The sequence below is a fragment of the Procambarus clarkii genome, chromosome 24, assembly GCF_040958095.1.
Source record: "Procambarus clarkii isolate CNS0578487 chromosome 24, FALCON_Pclarkii_2.0, whole genome shotgun sequence".
In the NCBI taxonomy this organism is placed as follows: Eukaryota; Metazoa; Arthropoda; class Malacostraca; order Decapoda; family Cambaridae; genus Procambarus; species Procambarus clarkii.
The window spans coordinates 6,033,074-6,052,945 of NC_091173.1; positions in this window are offsets into that span (position 1 = coordinate 6,033,074).

Genomic DNA, 19,872 nt, shown 5'->3' on the forward strand with positions numbered 1-19,872 from the left:
AGGTTTACTTTACAAGTGATTAGAAAGTTTTAGTAAACATAGTTGGTGCCTATGTTATTATTTAATAATCAACCCCCAGCTCAGTTTTTAAATGCTCTTTGAGAAACAGGAATAGTCTTACGTCTGGCAGGGAAGATACAAATAATTTCAGCTCGTGATGCGTTCAACTATACTATAGGAAAGTTTAATAACTCAATTTTGACCTCTGGTTTCCACTGAAGAACCCAGGGTCGTAACACTCCTCCCCCCTTTCAGAGAAACAAAAATGTGACTACTAGAATAGTAGTCATATTTTTTTTGTAAGAGTATACAGAGAATAAAAAGGAAAATCTAGGACAAAAAAAATCAAAACCAACAATTTCTCTGCAAGAAAAGTACAAAGGAATTCTCTGAAAAAAACAACAAAAACACATACACAAAAAAAAAACAGGGAAGTAAATAATTTGGACACGGAATATTTAATGTCACAGGAGAACCTAAAAAAAAATAACTAAAGCATGACAGTTGGTAAATGGCTTCCTGTGGCTCAGATGACTGTTATTCAGGCAACCGGGACAGAGCGTCGGCTATTACGTTGAGCCTGCCCGGTAGGTGGGTAATGGAAAGATTGAAGTCCTGTAGGTACAACGCCCACCTGAGGATGCGTTTATTCTTCCCCTTCATCTGAGTGAGGAAGACCAGTGGGTTATGGTCCGTGTACACTTCCACTATATTACCTGTGTGGTAAACTTTGAACTTTTTACATGTTAACACTAGCGCCAACGCCTCTTTTTCTACCACTGAATAATTGCGTTGTGCCTTGTCAAATTTCACAGAGTAATAATATACTGGGTATTCCACCTGATCATCCCCAGTTTGCAACAACACTGCACCAGCACCCGAGTCAGACGCGTCAACATGAATTTTAAACGGTCGGTCGTACCTTGGACTAGCAAGCACTGGGGCAGAAGCTAAGATCAATTTCAAATTTTTAAATGCCTCTGCACAGTCTGATGACCACTTAAATTTGACGGCCTTCCGCAACAAGTCTGTGAGAGGAGTGGCAACACTGGAAAAGTTCTGACAAAAGCGTCGATAGTACGCACACATACTGATAAATCTTTGAACGTCGTCCTTTTTAGACTTTAGCACCGGATACTCCAGAATGGCACTGATTTTATCTTGCCAAGGTAACACTTTTCCTTGGCCCACTTCATAACTGAGGTATGTCACTGTCCCTGGGCCAAAATGACACTTTTTTGCATTTAAGGTAAGATTTGCCTTTTTCAAGATTGCGAACAACTGGCGTAACGTAGCTATGTGGTCAGCCCAATTACTGTCAAAGAGCACGATATCATCTAAATATGCCCGACAATTTGGCACATTAGCGAGCAAAGAGTTCATGAGTCTCTGGAACGTGTCAGGGGCATTACGCAAGCCGAACGTTAACACTTGATACTCAAAAACCCCCTCGGGTGTCATGAACGCATTTAGTTGTTTAACACGTTCAGTGAGTGGGATTTGATAATACCCCCTCGAGAGGTCGAATTTCGAGACGTACTTGGCGTTTCCCAGCTCGTCGATGCAGTCCTCGAGGAGGGGCAGCGGATAGGCATCCACAATGGTCACCTTGTTGAGCTACCGATAGTCGGTGCATAATCGCCAGGAGCTGTCTGGTTTGGGGACCAAAAGGCAGGGCGAGCACCAAGAGCCCTGGCTCGGCCGTGCTGGAGCAAGAAGTCGACCTCCTTCCGTACGATGGCCTTCTTTTCTGGACTCATCCGATAGGGTTGAAGCCGAATGGGGGTGTAGTCCGTCAATTTGACATCATGGCAAATGGCATCAGTCTAGGTCGGGACCTCCCCGAACAGACTGGAGAATTCATCGACCAACGACTGCACCTCTTCACGTTGGGCCATCTGCAAATGGGACAGTCCCTCCTCCACAGCATTCACAGAACTAGAATTATTGAGAATGAGATTAGTTGGGTCACCAGAACAATCATCCCCTCCCTCACTGGAAATGGAAACATTGGATAGTGCAATGGGCCTGGGGCCCTGGAACTTCTTCAGCCGATTTACATGTACGAGCATTACCTGGTTACGCTTGTCAGAGTGCCTCACTTTGTACGTGAGGTCCCCAGTTTTTTCTGTCACAATGTAGGGGCCTTCGTACTTGTGGGACATATAGTGTTCCCTAGTCGAGGCTTTAATACCAGGACAGGGTCGCCAGGCTGAAATACCCGCAACTTAGATTTAGCATCATTACGTTCTTTCATCTTTTCTTGGGCCTTCCCAAGATACTTTAGTGCCGCCGCCTTGAGTCCTTGAGTCTCTGGTGGTGTTGCGCAAAGAAAGCCGAACCTTCGGTTAACGTTACGTTCCCTAACAGATTCTCCTGTAACATTTGCAAGGGTCCACGAACTTTATGGCCAAAGACTAGCTCAAAAGGAGAACAACCCAGTGGACTTTGTAATCCCTCTCTAGCCGCAAACAAAACATACGGTAAATTCTCATCCCAGAAGGTGAGGGAACTCTCGCACGATGTCTTCAACATCTGCTTCAGAGTTAGATGGAAACGTTCAATTAACCCCTGACTCTGTGGATGGTATGGGCTCGAAACCTTATGAGTTATTCCATGGTCCTTACAAAATTGCTCAAAAATATCAAACTTAAAGTTAGTACCATTGTCAGTTTGCATGACCCGAGGCAGTCCAAAAGTGGAAAAAAATTGCAACATATGAGCAACAACAGTTTTTGCTCGGATGTTCCTTACAGCAAAAGCCTCTGGGTAACAAGTAGTGATACACATCATCGTGATTAGGTAAATATTACCAGACTTAGTTCTAGGTAATGGTCCAACACAGTCCATTACCACATGAGAAAATGGTTGCTTTGGCACGACAATAGGCCTTAGAGGAGCTTTAGGTGGAGTCTGGTTTGGTTTCCCAACCAGTTGACAAACAATACACGCATTACAAAATTTTGCCACATCGCTTTTCAGCTTGGGCCAGAAAAAATACTTTAAAATTTTGTGATACGTAATATTAATACCTTGATGTCCCCCCATAGGATCATCATGAGCAGCTGCCAAAATTCTTTCTTTATAGCAGGTCGGCAACATAACCTGGTGGACTACCTCCCACTCATTTGACAAGGGAGCACTCTGTGGTCTCCATTTTCTCATCAAAATCCGATCATTGTAGTAGTACCCAGTTGCTGCGTCTACAATTTCCTCCATAGAGACGGCTGTCTCATGACAATCTGCAAGAGTGGGGTCAGCTTTCTGTAACTCACTCAAGGAGGCATCTAGGCCTTGGTCAGATGCCATTGGCCGAGGCTCAACAGTGTTCTCCTCCACCTCCCCACTACTCTCGGTAGATGGCGGTGGCAGGCTCTCCACAATATGCCCTCGGCCACGTCATCGAGTCGGGCCATGAATGTGTCCGCGAGGTCCACTTGGTTTTCACCACTCGGAAAGTTCCTCGTGTCCTCGGGATTTACCACCTTGGCAAGCACAGGGCTGCCCTTACATTTAAGTCCCATAGACCTGGTCACTGCACACCCAGGGTACACAACATTATCCTCTGCGGTGGGTGGATCCAGGCAAACCTTAGGGGTAGGCAACATAATAGGCAGTCTGGAGTCCCCTACCTTATCCCCTGCTAAATCATTACCAACTATTACATCAACATTAGGGAAAGGTAGGTATGAAGTGACTCCAACTGTACAAACACCCTTGTGGAAATCAGATTCCAGGGTAACCTTATGGAGGGGTACTGCTCGAGTATCACTAGTGACTCCCTCGACCAGTACCACCTCTCTAGTGTCGAGAGTGTTGGCACCTTGCAACGCACTCTCTAAAATTAAAGTCTGGATGGCACCGGTGTCTCGGAAGATCACCACGTCCTTCCAGGAAGAACCCTCAGACAAAAGTAGTCTCCCTTTCGATAAGAATGGGGTAAGCAAGTCCAACCACTGTGGGTTGGAGGTCTTACTCCCTAACCCTTCCGAAGGCCTCAAGCCCTGTGTCACAACTAGAGCATTGGGTCTTTTTTCCGGGTACAGTTGCCGACAACGGCTAATAGTGTGGTTTGGACGTTTACAGTGACCACAGAAACGTCGGGGAGAAGAGACATTACTAACAGAATTACCCTTCGGTTCACCCTTAGGTGCCATGGGGCTAGACACTTTAACAGGGTTAGTTATGTCTGAAACAGAAGGTGCAGTATAAGGTAAAGGGTTAGAATGAGCTGGTCTGGACTGGCTGTGGGTATAAGTTTTGCTACTCTGTGGGGTATAATTATTTTTATTGGGCCTTTTGCCAGCCAATTGGTAGTTTTCTGCCATCTTGGCCAAATCCCCTATCTTAGAATTTACCTCTATCCTACTTCTAATGTAATGTGAAACATTCTCTGGCATAATATCTATAAAATGCTCCATTAAAACTAAGTTCCTGAGAGCCTCGTATGTTTCGGCTTTCACCGAGCGAATCCATTTATCAAACAATCTAATTTGATCTTTAACAAATTCAGTGAGCGGTTGGTTGTGAGTAGGCCTAAGGTTGCGATAAGCTTGGCGGTGAGTTTCAGGCGTAATTTCATATGCCCGCAAATGGTCACTGCTTGATCGCAAGCGGGGATTTTTCTGGCGGGGGAGAAAGAAACAATTGCGCAGCGCGTCCCGCGGCGTTGCGCGGGCAGTTTGGGGCCGTATAAATACGGGCGCACAATGGGGCTCTGCCTCACTCCGCCTGCCCTCGCCGCTGCCCTCGCAACCACTCCCCGGCTGCCCGACTTCGCACGAGATGGACAACACGCCAGCCGCCTCGGTACCTGACCTCTCTCTCACGGACATCCTGGGGCCCTCGACACCCCAGACTGTTCCGGCAGGGCCCTCCTGCCCTACACTTTTAAACCCAAGGTGAGGTTTTCTGTTCAATTCTAGTCAGGTCTTCCCCAGTGCGGCGTGTGCCATGCACCATCCCCTCGCGGTACGTGTGTGCCGCCTTAGTTAGTCCTTTGGGCTCTCTGCTGTTGTTCCCGGAGAGCTGGGGCGCCCTCCTTGGGCCTGTGCCGGGCGCCCCCGTGCTGTGCTGGTCGCGTGGCTGGCTTAGGGTCGGCGTGCCTCGGGCCGCGTCCCTAGTGGCCTGCGTTCGGTCTCCTCTCTTCTGGGGCCCCGTCCAGCCGTGCCCGTCCGTGTCCAAGGGGCCCCGCAGCGCGGCGTGCCCAGGCGCGCGCCCTGCCCGGGGCCCCGTCGGCGGCCAGGCGTGCCCTTGCCGGCGTCGCCATGTGGCCAGGCGTGGTGGGCCCTACGCACTTTGTGCTCTGCCTTGGGGCCCTTCCCTCGCCGCCATCGACCACGTGTCTGGTCGTCTGGGCGTGCTTCGGCGTCCTTCCCGCCTTTCCTTCGGGGCTCCCTGTCGCCGGCCCGCCGGGTTTCCCTGGGTGTCTCAGGGGGCCAGGCTTCGCCTTGTCCGAGGACATGTGTCGCCGTCGGCGACGGATTGTAGCCAGGTTCGGTCCTACGCCCGGGGCGCATGTTCTCGGCGGCGGCGACACGTGGCCAGGCGTGGGCGGCCCTATGGCGGGCCCCGCCTTGGGGCCCATGCATGCCTTGCCGGGTCGTCACGTGCCTGGCCGGCAGGGCGTGTTTCTGCGTCTTTCCTGTTTTTCCCTCGGGTGTTCCCTGTTGCCGGTCTGCCGGCTTCCCTGGGATGTCCCCAGGGGTCGGGTCTCCCTGAGCGGACAAGCGTCGCCCCTGGCGACGACTCGTGGCCAGGTCCAGCCCTCCGCCCGGGCCTGCTACGGGGCACGCGCCTGGTCATGCTGCCACGTGGCACAGCGTTCCGTGGCGCGCACGGTTGGGCTGTGTCCCGCCCTTCCTGTTCCCTTTTGGGTGCTAATCCACGTGGCTTTGCGCCACAGCTTCCCACGTCGGGGCTCGGGCTGCCTTGCGCCCGTACGGCCGCGCCTGTGTGCGGCACCCCCCCCTCCCCTTTTCGTCTAGGCCCTGAGCATGCCGTGTGGCAGCGCGTGGTTGGTAGGCCACGGGGTCCTTGCCGTGTGTGGTGTGTTCTCTGCTAGGCACGTCGCCCTCGGACGTCTCGCCCGGCCGTGTTGCCCGGGGTGTTAGCCCCAGGCCCTTCGGTGTCCCGGAGTCCCCAGGTACGTCTTCCCCAGAGTGGCGCCGATCAAGATGTCCCCAGACGTCCGTCGGCCGGTGTAAGTCCGGCATGTAGTCCCCAGACGTACGTCTGGCCGGTGTTGCCCGGTGTTATTTCAAGCTTTCCGCCGTCCAGGCCCTCAGGCACGTGCCCTGCTTGCCTGGGGGGTAGCCAGGACCGTTACTCCATGTCCTCCGTCTGGCCGGTGTTGCCGGCAGGTTGGTTCCCAGGCGCTCCCGCCTGGCCAGTGTAGCCTGGTGTGTTTGTCTTAAGCGCCCTGCACGTCCGTTGTAGCAGGGATTCCTCCTACGTCGTAAGTTCAACGTTCGTCCGCCTGTGTCGTCTGTTGTTCTTCTTCGTCGGAGGGAGACGCCGGCGTTGGAGCAAGGACCCGAGATCAGCTCGACGACGACGGCAGGTTTACGTCTAACGGTACGCACCTCAGGCCCTGGGTTCGGCGTTGCCGCCGGCAATCCAGGATGACTTCGTTATGTCCGTTAAGTCCTCGGCGTCCAGTTCCAGGGGCCGTGCCCTGGACAGGGGGGTGGCCCCCATGTTGCCTGGGGCACGGTATCCTCCAGCAGATGGCGGCGTCGAAGCGTCGTCGGGAAAGTCGTATATTTAATGATTCTCATTCGTTGCCTTCCAAAGACACTGTAAATTAAGACTTTCTCACACTTGGTGTGAGAAAATATGGAAGGTTTCTTATTTTGTACTAGCAGACATCTCGCGACATGCCTTGCCCTTATTCATATTTATGTTCTACATTTCAGCACTGACATGCCTCTGCTTCCAGATCACCTCGGATTCACTTTGCCACCAGCCTAACTTTTTACTCAGGCATTCGTAGCCTTGTGCATGTCGCACGTTCAAATCTTCGCGTTCGCTGTGTTACAGTATGCTTGTTCACTTTTCCTTGTCTTACGTCATTAAGTAAAGTCAGCCAGGATGTCCTATTTGCAGAGTTATAAGTAATTTATTAAGTAAAGTCAGCCAGGAGGTGCTATTTGCAGTATTTGCGGGCCCTTAATTTGCTTTACGTTCCCTGGCCCTGCATTTTGCCTAGTTTCCTCAGTAGTTACAGTACTTTCGCTTGGCTCTTGCAGTTTATTCACGTCGCTTATTTGGTTATATTTATGTTATGCATCTCCTCCGTTCTCTTAATGTAAAATGGCTATATATCCACGCCGATTGTATACCCTTATTTTGTACTTGCAGATACCACGTGCCATGCCTTGCCCTATTCATAATTATGTTCTACATCTCAGCGCTAACATGCCTCCTGTTTCAGGTTACCTCGGACTCTCTTTCCCAAACAGCCTCCTTAATTTACTCAGACAGTTGATGCGTTGCTCACGTCGCATTTTTAATTTTGCATTGCTGTGTTCAGTATGCTTGCCCACTTTTACCCTGCCTTACGTCATTAAGTAAAGACAGCCAGGATGTGCTATTTGCAGAGTTACCAAGTAATTTATTAAGTAAAGTCAGACAGGCAGTGCTAGTTGCAGAGTTACTAAGTAAATTATTAAGTAAAGTCAGCCAGGATGTGCTATTTGCAGAGTTCCTAAGATTTATTAAGTAAAGTCAGACAGGATGTGCTATTTGCAGTATTCGCGGGCCCTTATTTTAGCTTCACGTCTCCTGGCCCTGCATTTTTGCCTAGTTTCATCGGTAGTTACAGTAGTTTATGCTTAGCTTTGCAGTTTGGTTTCCTCAGTGGTTACAGTATTTACGCTTGGCTCTTGCAGTTTATTCACGTTACTTATTTGGTTATATTTATGTTATGCTTCACCTCCGTTCTCTTAATGTAAAAATGGTTATATATGCACGCCGATTGTATACCCTTATTTTGTACCTGCAGATATCACGTGCCATGCCTTGCCCCTATTCAGGTGACCTGGACAGGGGGGTGGCCCCCACGTTGCCTGGGGCACGGTACACTCCAGCGATGGCGGCGTCGAAGCGTCGTCGGGAACGTCGTATATTTAACGATATCCCGTTCTTAGCCTTCCTAAGACACTGTAAATTAAGATTTTTACACCTTTATATGGAAGGTTTTCTTATTTTGTACTGGCAGACATCTCGCGACATGCCTTGCCCTTCCTCTTAATTACGTTCTACATTTCAGCACTAACATGCCTCCTGCTTTCAGATTACCACGGATTCCTTTTCCCAAACAGCCTACCTTAATTTACTCCGACAGTTGATGCTTTGCTCATGTCGCATGTTTAATTTTGCGTTGCTGTGTTCAGTATGTTTGTTCAATTTTCCTTGCCTTACGTCATTAAGTAAAGTCAGCCAGGATGTGCTATTTGCAGAGTTACTAATTAAATTATTAAGTAAAGTCAGCCAGGATGTGCTATTTGCAGAGTTACTATGTAATTATTAAGTAGTCAGCCAGGATGTGCTGTTTGCAGAGTTCCTAAGTAAATTATTAAGTAAAGTCAGCCAGGATGTGCTATTTGCAGAGTTACTAAGTAAATTATTAGGTAAAGTCAGCCAGGATGTGCTATTTGCAGAGTTCCTAAGTAAATTATTAAGTAAAGTCAGCCAGGATGTGCTATTTGCAGAGTTACTAAGTAAATTATTAAGTAAAGTCAGCCAGGATGTGCTATTTGCAGAGTTACTAAGTAAATTATTAAGTAAAGTCAGCCAGGATGTGCTATTTGCAGAGTTACTAAGTAAATTATTAAGTAAAGTCAGCCAGGATGTGCTATTTGCAGAGTTACTAATTACTAATTACTAGTCTTTTGCTGGGTTACCTTTATGCTTCTCCCCTTCCTGTCTAGGTATGTTTAGGTATGGCTAGCGGTGCGCGAGCCGCGGCTTATCGGTTGCCCCCCCCCCCCTGGTTCCCTGTTTACTCGGTCTCGCCCGCTTACTTCCGCATTCTTCCATCCCATTCTACGTTATCGCCTCTCGCTTTTGGGCCTATGTCCTTTCTCAGACCGGGTTGTGTGCCGTCCAGCGCGCCTCGGCGACGTTATCTTCTCTTCGGCCCTCTGTCATTTCCGCCCCCCCCCCCAGCCGTGCGGGCTCGCCTGTGGGAAACGTCCCCTTGGTTCCTCCTACGTCTGCGTATCTGTTAAATTTGTTATTGTTGGACTCGCAATTTGATTTGTATTTATTACGGCAAATTTTTCTCCCGCAATTTACTCTTTGTTTAAGTTTCACGTTCAATTTGTTATTAAGGGACTATCAATTAGGATTTGTATTAATCTATTGCTTTGCCTCTGTGCCTTTAAGTTATTTTCAGCTAGGGTACGCTAGTTGCAGTGCATTCGGGTGGGGCCCCCCCCCACAATTTTTTTTTCCTCCGGTTATTTCGTCCTATTACACTCGTTTCCCTCATTATATATTCTGAATATTGTGCATTATATTTGACCACCCATTCTTCATCGTATCGACAGTACATTAAGTTACATTTGGACGCTACCGAGAAGTTTAGCATGGCCTCGCGCACGGTGTCATGCAAAAACTGGCCATTCGGCCTTCCTTTCGGCAAGCTCAAGCCAGTCGGTTAGCATGACGTCGGCCAGCTTGTTGTTGGCCAGCGCAGCCAGCATGCTGTTGGCCATACGGTCGCTAACGATCTTTGGCCATCCGGCCTTCTGGGCTATTTTACTCTTCTTGTTCCTTCGCCATTGTTGTTTCCTACTACGTAATAGTATTCTATTTAATTTTACCTCATCTATCATTAGGTTAGGGGCCCTTACCTCCAACCGCTATTCCTTCCACTGCGCTCTGCCCGCTTGGCGCTCAACGCCGGCTTCTTCTGTTCCCTTTATTCGCAGCCACGACAAGCCGGAACCCCCCCCCCCTCCACACCCTACTGCGGCGAGGAAGAGAACGCGAGCCGGATATTCCTCTGATCACCATTACAACGCACGCAGCGGTGCCGGGATGCAGCCGCCCAGGGCCTACGTTAATACTATTATCTTCCCTTTATTTGCTGGGCTATATGGTAGTATTATTATTCCGTATCGTTACTGTCATTCCAGTATTATTTTATTAAAATATAAATTGTTATTATGGTTTGGCGTTGCTTTCTTAATTTCTTCCATTCTGCGGCACTTGCCGTCATCGGTTATTTACGATATTACATTGTATTCTTCATTGTACGATTATTTACGACATTGCATTCTTATTATTATCCTTATTACAGTTACTGAATGGCAGCTCCCTGCCGTCGATTTCACTTTGCTCCTGTTCTAAAGATGTTGACGAAGTTCACGGCGTACTAGCTGCGGCTCGCAGACGCTCATTGACAACACAAGACTACACTCAGCGGCCACTTAAGGCAGACTCCTTGGCTTCTATCCAGCCCAATCACCCGTCTGGAGGCAGAGATGGGATAGAGACCAAGGGTAATGTTCCCCGCTCACATTCTACATCCGCTTAGGACACAAGCATGTTATAGATTTGGCTTTAAGAATTGGTTCTTATTCCATTTTATTGTTTATGTATATGTTGCTTAGTTGTTATACCCGTTCTTGGTATATGTATTGTTTATATTCAAGATTTATAGTGTTTCGTATTACCCTGTTATAGTTGCTTTGTGCTCCCTTGCTGTTCTCCTACTGGTTTTCTCCCACCTTTGCTCTTAGCAAAGGTACTTCCCCCTTCCGTTTGCTGGAAGATTCTTAGAATTGTTAGCCCCCTTCATTGCTACAGTATAATTATTCGGATGCTCTTTATTCATCCAGGATTGTTAATTAAGGTTTCTCTTAATTCCTGCTGCCGGGCTCCCTCCCCCGTTTTTCGTCTCCGTATTGATTCAGCTAGGGTTTCCCTCTCGTCTGTGCTCTTGCCTGTCACGATAACACTGCACGCCGCTTCTGCCCACCCTTACTGCCTTATATCTTTCAGCCCGGGGAGGTGAGCTACGCGACAAAAAATCGACGCACGCTCCGACTGAACCAGGTATCGCTTACATGGTCAGGAATCAACACTCTTCGGATCCTACAAGCACAGATCCTACAAGCGCTCCTGTAACCAGCCGAGATTTCTCCAGGATCCTACGCGCTGCCCTCTCGGCGCTAGGCGTGACTTCAGATGACTACGCTCCGCACCCTGCTGTCTCGGGACGGGCTCGCCACATCAGAAATAATGGCAGACGGCAGGCGGAAGAGTAGTGCTCACATCCTACGTCAGACGGGACGTTGTTGCTCTGCTACTTTGAGTGCCTCACGCGGCCAGCTGGCACTCGCCCTTCGGGGGGGGGGGGGGGGTCCGGCCGCTGGCCTGCGGTGGGGGTGCAGCGCCGGTCCCCAAGTGTCCCGCTGTCCGCAGCTAATACTTTGCCCAGTCTAGGTGCTAGTAAGCCCTACTTGTAGTCACCCCCCTTCTCCTTATCCATTAGGTCTTTTACGGCCTCTTGGCCGGGTACATTACGTGTTATGTGGTCTCTCACTTATTAGTTTTTTTTTTTTTTTTTTTTTTTTTTGAGATATATACAAGAGTTGTTACATTCTTGTACAGCCACTAGTACGCGTAGCGTTTCGGGCAGGTCCTTAATCCTACGGTCCCTGGAATACGTATTCTTTGTGTCCTGCCTGTTATATCCTAGTGTTATATAATTACTACACATTTGCACTCGGCCTTAATTCTAGTACCAGTTAACCTTTAGGTTTCTGCAGAATTAGTTTCCATGTCACTATAGGCTAAGGTCTCATACTTACTACGGGTGTACCTTTTAAGTTAAATCTAGTCCTCGGACTTGGAATTGTTACTGTTAATTCTTACTTTATATATTTACTTTATATATTTTAATATAAACGTTATATATTTACTTAATTTATATTTGGAAACTTTATATATTTACATGTTCAATATTAAGTTTAATATAATATCAACTTTGTTATAAGTCTATAATATAAACCGTGTTTAATATAAACTTTATATAATTACTTACTTATATATTTGAACTTTATATATTTACATGTTCTGCAGAATTTAATCTTCAATAAACTTTAACGCCCCATACTGCCAGTATCTTTCTCCCCCTGGTCAGAAAAATACGTTCCCTGACTTTATCATATTCAAAACACTCGTCGTCAGGCATGTTTATAAAAATATCTTGTGCTTTACCCCTAAGTCTTCCCTGTAGGATTTTCACCCACTCTTCCTTTGGCCAGTTCATGGACATGGCCAATCTCTGAAAATGGTTGAAAAACCTTTCAGGGTCCAACTCTGAGAATTCAGGCAAATTATACTTTTTCTCATAATGCCTGGGGTTTGAATCCCCGGCAGGTGGAGGTCCAGTGGCATTCGCTCTAATTCTAGCCTCCTCGGTTTTGAGTCTTTGCTCCTCTAATTTTATTCTTGCTAACTCTAGAGCTAACTCTCTGTCCCTATGAGCTGCACTTTCCGCTTGGCTAGGCTGGCATAACGATGTATCACTTTCCAATAGTTCTTGATCAATACAATGCTGTAATATTTCATTCACCAAAGTCCACTTTTTATCCGCGTCATTTAATTCTACGCCAAATTCCTTGCCTAACAATACTAAATTAGACTTAGTAAGTTTCTTTATCTCTACCACTGAAGGATTCTTTGCCAGTTCCTGCATTTCAGATGCCATCACTAATTAATTTAGCTCCTAGCCAAAGAAAAAAATTAAAAAATAAAAATTGGAAAAAACTAAAATTTGCACGGCCCCTAACACAAGGCCACACTAACCTTAATCGTGAAGAGATCCAGCTAGGTGTCCAGTCAGTAAAAATAAATCCTTTGCTAGATGAGCTGGACCCTAGGCTAACACACAACCGTTCTGCGGAAAACAAGAATTTTTAGTTTTGGCACTCAAAAATTAAATTTTTTCAATTTACTGTTCCTCCCGGTCAGGCCAACCACTTGTTATAAAAAATGGTGGGCTTGCTATGGGGGAACTGGTACTATTAAGGGGTAAGGGTAGTTAGAAAACAGAGTTATCAAATATGGGAGAGCTAAAAGGCACGGCCCCCAAAATAAACTGTCCACAGTAATAATTTATTTATTTATTTCTTTATTTATTTATGTATATACAAGAATGTACATAAGGAATGTGAGGATACAAATATGGTAATTACAGTCTTGTAAAGCCACTAGCACGCGCAGCGTTTCGGGCAGGTCCTTAATCTAAGAAAATTTTAAGGAGGTAAATACATGCAAAATTTATAGACAAAAAAATGATAACAGATTACATGAAATGAAAAAAAAAAAAAAAAAAAAGATGAGAGAAAATTGTAGGTACAGTATATTAAAGCACATAGGTAGCTAAGATTGATTGCAATGACAGCTTAAAATGGTAGTTGACAACAAATTGGTAGGCACAATACAGCAGAAACAATATAAGATTGATTGCAATGACAGCTTGAATGGTAGTTGACAAAAATTGGTAGTCACAATACAGCATATGGCTAGCACATAAAAGAAGACAGCAATGAACACAATGATAAGGTTGTTTGATATTACATAAAAATTAGGAGATTGGGTAACACTAGTTACAGAGCAAATTTAAAGCTCAGTGTAGGAAACTAAGAAGATGAAGTTAGGTACTTTTTGGTTTTGCTTTTAAATAAGGCAAAAGTTTTACAGTTTTTCAATTCACTAGGGAGTGAGTTCCATAGACTAGGTCCCTTAATTTGCATAGAGTGTTTACACAGATTAAGTTTGACCCTGGGGATATCAAAGAGATATTTATTTCTGGTGTGGTGATAATGGGTCCTATTACATCTGTCCAGGGAGAGTTTCAGAGCATGGTTTGCATTAAGAACAGGGTTTTGTAAATGTAGTTGACACACGAGAATGTGTGGAGGGAGTTAATATTTAGCAAGTTTAGGGATTTAAACAAGGGAGCTGAGTGTTGTCTGAAAGCAGAGTTAGTTATAATTCTGATAGCAGATTTTTGCTGTGTGATGATGGGCTTAAGGTGGTTTGCAGTGGTAGACCCCCATGCACAGATACCATAATTAAGATAGGGGTAGATTAGTGCATAATATAGTGAGAGGAGAGCAGAGTTAGGAACATAATATCTGATTTTGGAGAGTATACCAACTGTCTTAGAGACTTTCTTAGTTATGTGTTGAATGTGGGTGCTGAAGTTGAGTCTCTTGTCTAGGAATAGGCCAAGAAACTTGCCATCATTTTTATTACTGATGTTAATGTTGTCTATCTGTAGCTGAATTGCATTTGATGATTTGCTTCCAAATAAGATGTAGTAAGATGTTCCAGATCTGGGCCAGAGGAGTTTCGGACGTAATTGTTGAGACATAAGATGCCCAACATTCACGTTTAGCCGTACGGATGGCCCTACGGGCCACCGCACTCGCTTTCCGAAAGAAAAGAAAAGAATCGGTCGTCTGCCTACGGCGGTGCCTCTTCCAGGCTGCACGCTTACAGCGGACAGCCCGAGCACATTCCGCATTCCACCAGGAAACGCACTTCCGTGGACCCCGAGAGGAAGAGCGAGGGATAGAGCGGAGGGCAGCGTTGAAGACAGTGTCAGGAAAAAGGAGGAGAGCGCGAGAGAGAGGCAGAAGGGAGAGGTCAGAGAGAGTAGCACTGAGGGAAAATAGGGTCCAGTCCGCCTTAGCAAACTGCCACCTAGGGAAAGAGAGGGAAGCTAGGGCGAAAAGAGAAAAAGGAAACAAGGATGGGGAAATGATCACTTCCATGGAGGTCATCAAGAACCTGCCACGTGAAATCTAAGTAAAGAGAAGAAGAGCAGAGAGAAAGATCAAGACAAGAAAGGGTGCGAGTCCGAGAGTCCAAATGAGTGGGCTCACCAGAATTCAGATGAGACAGGGAAGAAGAGAGGAGAAACGGCTCAAGAAGGCGACCCCGGGTATTCGTCAGAACGTCACCCCAAAGAGAATGACGACAATTGAAGTCACCCAGCAGGAGCACAGGCTCCGGCAAGGAGTCTAGGAGGTGTTTCAAATCAGGAAGAGAAAGCAGGACACTCGGGGGGAGATAAATGGAACAAACAGTGTACCATTTCCCCCACAAAGATACGAGCAGCAGAACAATGGAGAGGCGAAGGAAAAAGTAAAGGAACAAAGGGAACATCAGCACGAATCAAAACAGCAGAAGAATTAGAAGCCCCAGCAACAGCTGGGGAGGGGGGGGGGGAGAGAAAGGAATAGCCACGAAAACGACCAGGACGAGCACCAAACATCGGCTCCTGGAGACAGACACAAAGGGGCGAAAACCGCGAAATCAGAAGTTGGAGTTCGAGGAAATTGGCGTAATAACCTCGAACGTTCCATTGAAGAATGGACAACGACGAGAAGAGAAAGGACAAAAACAGAGAACAAGGAAGAAACAAAGGCGAAAGAGCAACAGAGCACGTTAAAGAATATCAGGGTCGGGATCAGGGTCAGCAAAGTCAGGGTTAGGGGGCATGGGTAAACTGAGCAAAGACGGAGGGAAGGAAACGGGAGAACAGATCAGAGGTGGGTGGGCGGGGTCCGGAGGAGGAGGAGGAGGAGGAGGAAGAGGAGGAGACAATGGAGAGGAGCAGGCAAGGACAGCAGCAGGAAGAGGGGGGGTAGAAAGAGGGGAGCGTACCTCAGCAAGGGCAGCAACTGAGAGGGAAGCGGGGGCTAAAGAAACCTCCATAGCAGGAACAGGGGACGCAACCACCGAAATGGGAGGGGAAGGAGCGAGAGAGGCAGAAGTAGGGGCCGAGGAAGAAAGCGAAACTTTCTTACCCGCCGGGGAGGAGGAAGGAGAGGAGCCAGGTTTACGCTTCTGATGTAAAGAGACAGGTGTCACAGCAACCACGTACTGGGCAACGGATTCAAGCGTCTCAACAGGAGAAGCTGAATGAGAGCACACATGACGGCCGTTTGGAGAGCGATGGACATCAGCCCGCACCGACAGGCGGCGGGGAGAGTTAAGAGACGGAGGGGAAGGATGGGAAGGAGGAACGGAGGGAGACGAGGAAGAAGACACAGGAGACACGACAGACCGGCTAGAAGGAAGGGGAACCCCAGACAGAGGACCAGGAGGAGGATCCTTCGGGAGAGAACCCAAAGGAACAGAGGAGGGGGCAGTGGGCGCATCAGGGTCCAAGGCCCGGAAACGGCTGTGAGTCTGAGGAAGGCGGGAAGGACGAGGAGAGGAAGAGCGCAACACGCGAGCATAAGAGACATTAGCATAAGGCGGGAGCCGGCGAACCTGGCGTCTCGCCTCAGGAAAAGATAAACGCTCCCGGTGCTTCAAGTTGAGGACGGCTGCCTCAAGCTTGTAATGGACACACGCACGGGAGAAGGTAGGATGGGCCTCACCGCAGTTGAGGCAACGAGCCTGGGGAGAAGTGCACTCCGACTTAGAGTGACCTTCGCCACCACACAAAGGACAGAGAGAGACAGTCCCGGAGCAGCGGAGGGCACCATGCCCAAACCTCCAGCACTTGTTGCAGAGCCGAGGAGAAGGAATGTACTCCTGGACAGAGCACCTGGCACCAGCAAGAATGACAGAGGGTGGAAGGGTCCTACCATCAAAGGTAATCTTCACAACCCGGAGGGGTTGACGGCGACTACCACGAGGGGGACGAGTAAACGTGTCCACCTGGAGAATAGAATGGCCCTGGGCAGCAAGGATATGTCGAATATCGTCGTGGCTGTCGCGCAGGTCCCGAACACCGGTCGCAACATGGGGCGGGAGCAGAATAGTGCCAACACTGGCATTCAACTGAGCGTTCTTCGAGACCCGAACGGGGGTCTCGCCAAGGCAGGATAAGGCAGCCAAGCGGGAAGCAGCATCCTGAGAAGGAGCAGCAACGACACGTGTACCGAGACGAGTGGGGTTGAAAGTAATGGAGGCATCCACGGAATCAACGAGATGTCGATGGAGGGAGAAATCGTCAGGAGGCGCAGAATCAAGAGGGAGGAGATCAAAATATTTGGCCCACGAAGCGGGACCAAACAAGGCTTGATAGGTAGCAGAACTGGAAGGAATCGAGCGAGGGCGGCCGTGACGAGGACGGCGGTGAGAACCCCCAGAGAGAGAGGGGTTAAAAGGCGCAGTAGTTACAACTAGAGAAGGAGCCGCGCCAGGGGACGAGGTAGTCACCACTGGGGGCTTGGGGCTCGGCCCAACCACAGAGGAGGGAGGGGAGCCAGGGGAAGGAGTCAGAGAGGCCAAAGGAGGAGCAAGGTCGGGGCCCAGTGCAGCGGAGGCTACAGAGCCCGGTCTTCCAACACGGACTGACTCGGGGGCTTGGTTGCCCACCCCACGAGCCTGAGAAGGTAAACCAGAAACAGCCGAAACAGGGGTCATCATCATTACGAAAAGAAGAATTCATTCACGAATGTGCCCCCACATCCACCATGGAGCCACAATTAGAGGCAGGACACCCAACAAGAAGCTATCGCCGATCTTGCCGGGGCCTCCTAGGGGTGCGTCGTGAGTATACGCCCCACAAACGCCACCTTAAGAAACCGACAGTCCGTCGAGATCGGGTTCAGTGACGAAAGGGGGATTGACAATAAAAGGTTTCCCTCGCTCTCGACGTCGGGTACTACAGTTCTACGGGTGCAAGAGTATGCCTCCTCAAGCACCCGGGCGTCAAAATAGAAGTTCAAGGGAAGAACCAGAACAAGCAAAATGTCGGCAGGAAACGGCAAGCAGATAGGAGAAGAGGGGGGAGAAAAACGAAACAGAAGGAAAAGGAAAAGGTGCCCAGCAGAATTGGAGAGGACGGCAGCAGGAGCACAAGGCTAGAGAAGGACAGAGGACTGTCCCAAGGAGCATCACACTCCGGCAGCAGCCCACTAAGCCCCCACACGGCGACAACGAGCTGAGCGGGGAGGGGGGGGGGGGTGATACAAATATTGCTGAATTTATAGATAGAGCTAGTACATACAATGCCTAAAGCCACTATTACGCAAAGCGTTTCGGACAGGAAAAACACTAAATACTAAAACTTAATACTAAATAATTAATTAAAAATAATAATTGAGATTAAAGTATAAATTGTGTTGAAAAAGGAAAAAAGGGGGGTTGGGAGAACATGGCAGTTTGTTCATAATGATCTTTATTGAGAAGTAATCAAAAGAAGGCACCAATGTGGGAACCGACCTGTGAGATTTATATTTAATTTATATGAATTTATATAGAATTTATATTTATGTTAATTTATATATTTCGAAAGCAATTGGTATGATGTTTAGTGAATTGTATTTCTGCAATAATCTCACAAATCGATCCTTACACAATAGAGGGGTTTATATTAAATTTATATATATTCAGCCAATCAAACTACAGTATTAGACTACATACATTGAAGAGGTTCCTTATCTTATTTGTACAGCAGGCCTTAGTCCACCAGGTATAACCAGGATGTAGACACCACATTTTCCTCGTGTGAGGTAGCTTCCATCACCCTGGTAACTGATGCACAAAGCATGCTTCCTCGTCTTGACCTGTCAAAAGGGCGCTAGTTGTAAAGCCGGAATCCTAATATATGACAGCTATATCAGAGAAAACACTGTATATTAAATAATAAGAACCAAGGCTTAATTACCTTTATTAAAAGGCTAGTTCGCATCCTAACCGGTTCGCCCTTATCTACTTAACATTAACTGGCCAGAAATGATTAGATAAACGGGTTTCGGTAAGACACTTCCCTTGTTTATGTTGACAGCGTGTTGATGATGGTAGAACACTTTGATCTCCAAAATACTTCGTCCAAGAGAAATTATAGGAGCTGAATTTGCTCCCCTGCGCCTCTGGTCTTAACAAACAATGGCTGACCTCTCCCTACTGACGCCTTGGCTCTCCTTGTCCAATGTCAATAAGTGATAGAAGGGTCACATTTACTCTATTTTGATACTAATAATTAAGTTAATTCAAATGAGATGTTTTTATGATATTAAAAGTCCAAAGACTAATGTATTTAAGAATAATTCCCAACAGAATAGCTGGTGAATTTATAGTACTATGTGGCAATGATATCCCGTTTTCTATTGACGGAAAATTCCACTACAAGCTACATTTTCTATGGGTAACTTGTGTATACAACACAGCAGCAATATTATCTGCATATTGCATGTAATATTATTAAATGGTGTCGGGTTTTCCGACAACCAAACCGGGAAGGCTATGTAGCACCATCAATCAATGCGGAACAATCAGAGGGCGCTAAATATCACCAAGGATGCCAATACGAGAACAGAAAACCATAATGCTTTTTGCCCAAACCCCCCTGCAATTTTCAAAATATCCCAAACATCCCAAATTCGATACCTGAGCCATATTTTGGAGCCAAATTCTGGCTCTCTGCACGTATTCGCAGTTTGAAATTCCTACTTTTAATACCGAAAATATGCCAATTACTGAGAGCGGCTGTAGGTCACATTTTGGCCAAACCCCCCTGCAGTTTTCAAAATATCCCAAACATCCCAAATTCGATACCTGAGCCATATTTTGAAACCAAACTCTGGCTCTCTGCAAGTATTTGCAGTATGAAATTCCGAATTTTATACCGAAAATATGCCAATTACTGAAAGAGGCAGTGGGTCACATTTTGCCCAAAAACTCCTGCAATTTTTCAAATATCAAAAATATCCCAAATTCGACACCAGAGCCATATTTTGGAGCCAAAATCTGGCTCTCTGCCCGTATTCGCAGTTTGAAATTCCGACTTTTTATACCGATAATATGCTAATTACTGAAAACAGCAGTGGGTCACATTTTGGCCAAACCCCCCCTGCAGTTTTCAAAATATTCCAATCATCC